This window comes from Rhamphochromis sp. 'chilingali' (assembly GCF_963969265.1).
Source record: "Rhamphochromis sp. 'chilingali' genome assembly, chromosome: 19".
In the NCBI taxonomy this organism is placed as follows: domain Eukaryota; kingdom Metazoa; phylum Chordata; class Actinopteri; order Cichliformes; family Cichlidae; genus Rhamphochromis; species Rhamphochromis sp. 'chilingali'.
This window is the reverse complement of record NC_137946.1, coordinates 18421781-18429032: the sequence shown is the minus strand read 5'-3', so window position 1 is coordinate 18429032 and position 7252 is coordinate 18421781. Positions and strand designations below refer to the sequence as shown.

Below are 7252 nucleotides of genomic sequence, written 5' to 3'. Positions count from 1 at the left end.
TTTCTTTTTTTATCCTTTATTTATTTATCCTTCTTATTTCATTGTACTGTATATTGTTACTCTTATTTGCCTTGTATGTCTACTGTACAAACTGAACTGGAATGACTGACTGTTCGCTTTATGATTTCAATAAAGTTTGGAAAAATAACCAAAAAACAACCTCTTCAGCCGCTCCCTTCTGCCGTATTTTGCGGCAAAATTATCCACACCCACCGCCGCGCTATGAATTGTGGGATATATGGGACCACGAAGCGTGCACCGGAGCACGCTTGATATTTGGGGAAATCGACGGAGCATTTGGAGTATGCATTTGAAGCACACTTCGAATTGGGACAGCCGTCGTCGCGTGGCAGTGACGTAACCGCACTTTAAATGCGTACTTCAAGCGTGCAGTCTCTTAATTGGGACACAGCCATTGTCTCTCCAAAAACACTTCCCTTGTGCTTTTGAAAATCTGTTTTTTTTCCTGTTTCTGCTGTCGTTTTTCCTATTTCCGTTGTGTTTTGTGTGCTTTTGCAGCATTTTTCTTATTGCTGTTTTTTTGTTGTTGTTTTTTTAAGTTGCAGCCCATTATCCTCTCAGGGCCACCGTAGAAAACCCGTTTGGTAATTTAAATGGTTTTTAAATTAATCACAGAACAGCGCATAGTTAGTGTTCTTGTCATGAGACAAGAGAATGATAAACCCGCGTGCAGAACGCTGTGAAAAGTGCAGGAAGTTTTATTTACAGATTGTTAGAAACAGAGAAAGTTGCTCTGTGGAAGGTGGTGTAGATCATTCTGGCGATCAGTGAGCACACACACAGGGAATTGTTGCTGGATTTGCACAGAAACACAGGTTAAAATTCAAAATAGCAACTGATGCACAGTCTTTGATGAAAGCTTACTGTTTTTTGAACTCCAGGGTGACAGGTGAATTTAACTTTGTTTACCCAATGCAGTACCTGAGATCTGACAGATGCCGGAGTCTGGCTCTGGCTGAGGCCCAGCAATAAAACGCTGGGAGGATTGATTCATCTCCTGTGGGGGAATCTGAGACTGCAAACTGGTAAGAGAGAGAACTGAATCGTGCAAAGAGTAATGACCACTTTTCTTGGTGGGAGTTCAGTGTCCACATCACGTATGTTCTGGAGATCTAACTTTGACAGGATGGTGACTAAAGTTATAGACACAAGTTGGTCAAAGGTGACTGGCAAGTCTTTTGGAACCAACTCACATTTCGTCAGCTTTATCAGGTCATGAAGGAAAGCACCATGAGGTGCTTTTTCCTCCCACTTGGTCTTTTAGCCAGTATCACAGTAAACACACTTTTAAAATTGTTAACAAATTCAGCATATGATGCCACATCATTTGGATTAATGACCATCTGTGCCAATTTAGTCAAATCAGTGGCTTTTTACAACTCATGGGCGAACTGGTTCAGGTGAGTGCAGTGCTCTCTTAGAAGGCTCCAGTAGAGCGGATGGAGGAGATGGAGCAGAGGTGTGAGGGGCAGATGCAGATGTAAGGGTTGGGTTTGTGCACACGTGAATTGCATCATTCCACCAAATTCTCCTATGTTTTGGAGCAGGATGTCTCGATTCAAAGTAACGTGATAAAAGACATCTTCTTGTTCATTCAGCTCTTCTCCTAGGGATGTGATTGTGTCCTGAGGTGATGGCTCCATGGTGGTCAGATCGGTCTGTCATAAGACCAACAGAATGATAGACCCACACAGAACACTGTGAAAAAGATTATTCACAAATTATTAGAGACAGAGGAAGTTGCTGTGAATTATAGAGAAGATGGTAGAGATAATGCTGGGGGTATGTGGGCGCACAAACACACACCATCACCAAGAAAGCATGAGGACTTCTGCACAGAAACACAGACTGAAATCTAAAACAGAAACTAATGCAGATAAGTAAAACGCTACCAGGAGTGTGAGACGTTACCAGTGAATTAATCAGCAGATCTTGTCACAAGTTGAATGGTGGCAATGCCAGGAGCCTCCTCTCTAAACAAACAAAAACACACAGAGAATTAGTTATTATCCAAGCCCACGTTTAAGTTTGTGTGACTCATGTGATGTATTTCTCTGATGTATAGACAGTAGAACAGCACAGAGAGATGCCAGCATAGAGAGAGAGAAAAACACAAAAAAACCTTTTGCGTCATGCGAGAACATCAAGCTCTTGGTTATAATCTTATTAAATGATCTCAGATGAAAGATGGCACCAAATTAGTGGTTAAGAAGGGAGGTGATATTTCTAAAGTGAAAATATGCATATCATCATTTTCATTTGCATATGAAAAAAATGCAAAATGTGAAGTATATGTAGTTCAGTTACAATATGTGATGTGTCTACAACTGACTGATTGTGTAACTGTGGCACAAATACATTTCTCTCTAGTAAAATTACAGAACAAACACCATCTCCTATAACACACAAATACTGTATTCATTGCTTGTATTCATCAGAAATATTAATGTCATAAAAACTAACTTAATTTTTCCATTAAACGTGTAATTTTCAGTGCAGACAGACACGAACAGACTACCGGGCGACAAGACGAACATTATAAAATGATCCAAAAATGAGCAAGAAGTAATTAAATCAAATGAATTACATTTCTGAGCGAAGAAAAATATTAAAAAATACGTTTTTAAATAGTTTTTAAATGCAGGTAGAAATGAATGAACTGGGTTCATGTGTTTGCTTTACTGATTTACTTGTGCTGTAATATTATTATTATTATTAGTAGTAGTAGTAGTAGTAGTAGTATTGTTATTATAACATAACTTCAGAGAAACGTTCAGCCATACCGCCCTCAAGAAGGAAGTGCAGAAGCATCAAAAGTAGCCCATATGGAAAAGATATATCTTATAAAGTTTGTATCTGTCTTGTGTGAAACTTGTATGAAAAGCATATAAGAGTGAAAACAGATATAAGATCCCTTGAAAAATTATATAATGAAACTTGTATGTTTTGGATACTTACTAAAAAAATGTATGAAAGTAATGAGAAAGTGGCCACTTTCATGAGTAATCACATATAAGTTTTTACTATTTCTTTTCCATATGGGAGAACAAGTTGATTAAGAAATAGCTTCTCCACATGGGCGGTAAGGACACTAAATACACACTCCTAACACTGATAACACACAGTGTTACTTTATGCTGGAGTCAGCCCAAGGATCTTTTGCACATCTTCAGCTCATTCAAAATGCTGCTGCCCGCCTCTTGACTGATACCCGCAGGCACAAACATATAACACCTATCCTGTCCTCTCTTCAATGGTTTCCTGTTCATGACAGAATCTATTTCAAAGTCCTAACGCTGGTTTATAAATGCCTAAATGGTCTTGGTCCTGCATACCTTTCCAAGCCTTATATTCCTTCGCAGGCCCTTAGATCAGCCGACCAGCTGCTTTTGGTTGTCCCGAAATCTAGGCTAAAACATAGAGGAGAACGAGCGTTTTCAATTATGGCTCCCAAACTTTGGAATACGCTGCCTTTCAATATTAGATAGGCATCTTTGTTTCCTGTTTTTAAGTCACTTTTGAAAACACACCTTTTTTCTATAGACTGGTGTGAGTTGATATGTTTATTATGTGTTTATGTGAGTGTCATTGTTTTTGTCTTACCCCTTTGTTTCTGTACAGCACTTTGGGCAAACTTTCTGTTTTTAAATGTGCTATATAAATGAATTGGATTTGGATTTGGACAGTATAACTCTCAGATCCAATAATTTGGTTGTGTGTGATTTAAGCAACATGCCTGTTTACTTGTGTTTGTTACTTTTTGATGTCTGCTTTCATGACTTTTCTGTTACATGTCTGTATTTCATTGTGTTTTTTTCAGTATTAATGCACCTTCAGATGTAGCATCTTATCTTATTTTATTTTGTCTTATAACCTGGTCAGCAGGTGAGGCTAAAGCAGTAATGCACCTCCTCTGTGAATTTAGCTGTGGGGAGCATTTATCAGATTCAGTTCTGTAATACATTTTATATACGTTTTTATATATTTTATAAATTTTATATATTTAACACGAGAGGCATTTGAACAGGTATCGAGGTATCGAGTTAAAACTAAGTGGGGGAAAGCTGCATGATGGGGTGGGGTTAATTTGCAGCCGTAAACAAGGCAAAGGTGGCAAGAGGTGGATGAATATGTTATTTTCTGGGGAGGCTCTTAACCTACATTCCAATAAAGCCAACCCACTGAGAGAGAGAGAGATCCACTGAGCTCCTGGAAGTCCACAGTGTTATCGGGATGTATTTAAGCACCATCTCAGTTTAACTTTGCACGGTACATGCTTAACTCGATAGTAATCCTACATTTTGAGGGTTTTTTTTTCTGAATTCCACATGTCGGACATGCTCTGAGACACTGGTCGGACTCGGACTTCACTCCTGTAGGCCTATTTTATTTGGCGACCTGCAGGTTATTTTATTTGGTCTGAGCATCGCCGCCGGAGCACTTGTGTCAAGCCAGCCTCCAATTCGAGACTTGCAGTCAAGCCAGCCTCCAGTTTGTTTTACGTTCCCTGTGTATTCAAAGTATCCGGTTGTTCAGTCTGACGTCACTAGCCGTGTCTGGGTCTAAACTCCGCTGCAGGTCCATATATCAAACGATCACTATGGCATTACTGAGAGTTGAAAAACTGTCTAAAGTCTTTCATCTTTAATAAAATGATCAGCGTTCTGCTCTACCAGGTGTAACAATTGAGTTTAACATCCAGGCATCCATGAAAACAGAATTTATGACATTTAACGGAGTTAGAAGTTAGCAGGGAGTTAGCTCGCTAGCTTCTATCTAAATACAATATAGCATGTCCTGACTGCGGGGTTTTGGAAACAAATTAAAACGTACAGCTCTGTTATCACTTCCAACATAAATGAAGACAGAAAGCTAAACAGCAGTGACGTTTGTAGGGTTACTGAAGTTTGGCTAGCTGGTATATAATGATGTGCTACGTGACCGCTAGCGACACAGCTATGTTAGCATAATATAAACAAGCTAACTTTTTTTCCACTTGATAAAAGTTACCGTGAGTGTTCTCGGTGGTCAGGAACAAATGTAATCGCATGGCAGGATGCTGTAAACGGACCAAACTTCAGCCAGGAGAACAACTGAGATAATCCATCCACAATACGAGGTTAGTCATTCATATACTGCTGCATGGGCTGGGCTGTAGTTACATCCTAAGGTTTTAAAAACTGAGCTTAAATAAATGATTAGCGGTAATAAAAGCCGAGGGAGGTCAACAGTGATCGCTGACTGTTTTAGGAGCTTTTTGAGATCAAATAGAAGAAAATACATAACATTAAACATGTTAACAACACAAATGCCATATTAAACGCAGACTACTTTAGACCCGGAAGTAGGATTCGTCGCGTCATCACTGAACAACCGGATTACGGGAATGGATGTGGAAACCGGATTTCAAAATAAAAGCCAACTTCGAGTGAATTAACAGATATGTTAAGAACATAATAACATATAATTTAGGCTTTTTTTTTTTTTTACAAACTCTAATGTTAGATCTATATGACACAGCCTTGTACCCTAATTGTGCCCTGTCACTATCAAGGCCATCTTATTTTGGATTTCAAAGTAAAAGCCCTGTGAATCTTCATTTTTGAACTACTCTTTCAATGACTTAATAATGCTCTTAAAAGCAAAAGTCGTATTTCCAAATACTATTTGAACTTTATATCAACACTTTCCAACCACAGTCTTTTTACAGTGATACCATATCAATATCAAGTCAGTCTGATTTTGCCTTTCATAGTAATGGCCCTTTGAAATTGTCCATAATTGACTTAATCTTCTAACGATTCAAAATGCTCTAAAATGAAAAATTCTTGTTTCCACAGGGTAATTCCACCTTAGATCAACAGTATACAGCCCCACAGTGATACCATATCAATATCAAGTCATTCTGATTATGCCTTCCAAAATAAAAGCCTTTTTAAATTGTCCATAATTGACCTAACTTTCAGTGATTTCAAAATGCTCTAAAATGGAAATTTCCTGTTTCCACAGGGTAATTCCACCTTAGATCAACAGTATACAGCCCCACAGTGATACCATATCAATATCAAGTCATTCTGATTATGCCTTCCAAAATAAATGCCCTTTCAAATTGAGCATATACGGCCTACTTTTTTGACGATTTCAAAATGCTCTTAAATTGCTCTTTATATTTTAAGTCTGTGGAAAGATGTCATTCTAAATAAAGAAATTACAAAACAGCTTGCAAACCAACCATGACATCTTTCCACAGACTTAAAACATAAACGTACTATCAATTACAACCTAGTGGCAATTTCAGCTTCCTTTTACATCATCTTTATGATTCAATTCTGTCATAATCAATTGAGTCTGATTTTGCTTTTCAAAATGAAAACCCAATATGTGTTGAAACAGCAATTTTCATTTTTAAATCATTCTGAAATAATTGAAAGAGTATATCACATATGGACAAATTCGACGGCGAAATCAGACCAACATGAAATTTACATGGTTTTACTGTCGGGTTGGATACTGTTGATCTAAAGTGGAATTATCCTGTGGAAACAGCATCTTTCAATTTAAGAGCATTTTGAAATCGTTAAAAGAGTAGGTCGTATCTTGGCAATTTGAAAAGTCTTTTATTTTGGAAGGCATAATCAGAATGACTTGATATTAATATGGTATCACTGTGGGGCTGTATACTGTTGATCTGGAGTGGAATTATCCTGTGGAAACACGAAATTTCCATTTTAGAGCATTTTGAAATCACTGAAAGTTAGGTCAATTGTGAACAATTTGAAAAGGCTTTTACTTTGGAAGGCAAAATCAGAATGACTTGATATTAATATGGTATCACTGTGGGGCTGTATACTGTTGATCTAAAGTGGAATTACCCTGTGGAAACAGGAAATTTCCATTTTAGAGCATTTTGAAATCACTGAAAGTTAGGTCAATTATGGACAATTTAAAAAGTCTTTTATTTTGGAAGGCATAATCAGAATGACTTGATATTGATATGGTATCACTGTGGGGCTGTATACTGTTGATCTAAGGTGGAATTACCCTGTGGAAACAGGAATTTTCCATTTTAGAGCATTTTGAAATTGTTCCAGGATCAAGTCAGATATGGGCATTTTGAAAATGCTTTTATTTTTGAAAGCAAAATCAGAATGACTTGATATTGATGTGGTAACATCGTGAGGTTGTATACTGTTGACCTAAAGTGAAATTATCCTGTGGAAACAGCAATTTT

The 7252-nt window shown here is 37.7% G+C and overlaps 1 long non-coding RNA gene across 1 annotated transcript; it reads right to left on the bottom strand.

Annotated features, from left to right (window-relative positions):
• Nucleotides 1-601: 601 nt before the first annotated feature.
• LOC308387308 lies at nucleotides 602-5373 on the bottom strand. Its single transcript, XR_013969924.1, has 3 exons — nucleotides 5032-5373; nucleotides 1933-1994; nucleotides 602-1719 (listed from the first exon to the last, which is right to left on the bottom strand). It is a non-coding gene; the product is annotated as an uncharacterized lncRNA (long non-coding RNA).
• Nucleotides 5374-7252: the final 1879 nt, after the last annotated feature.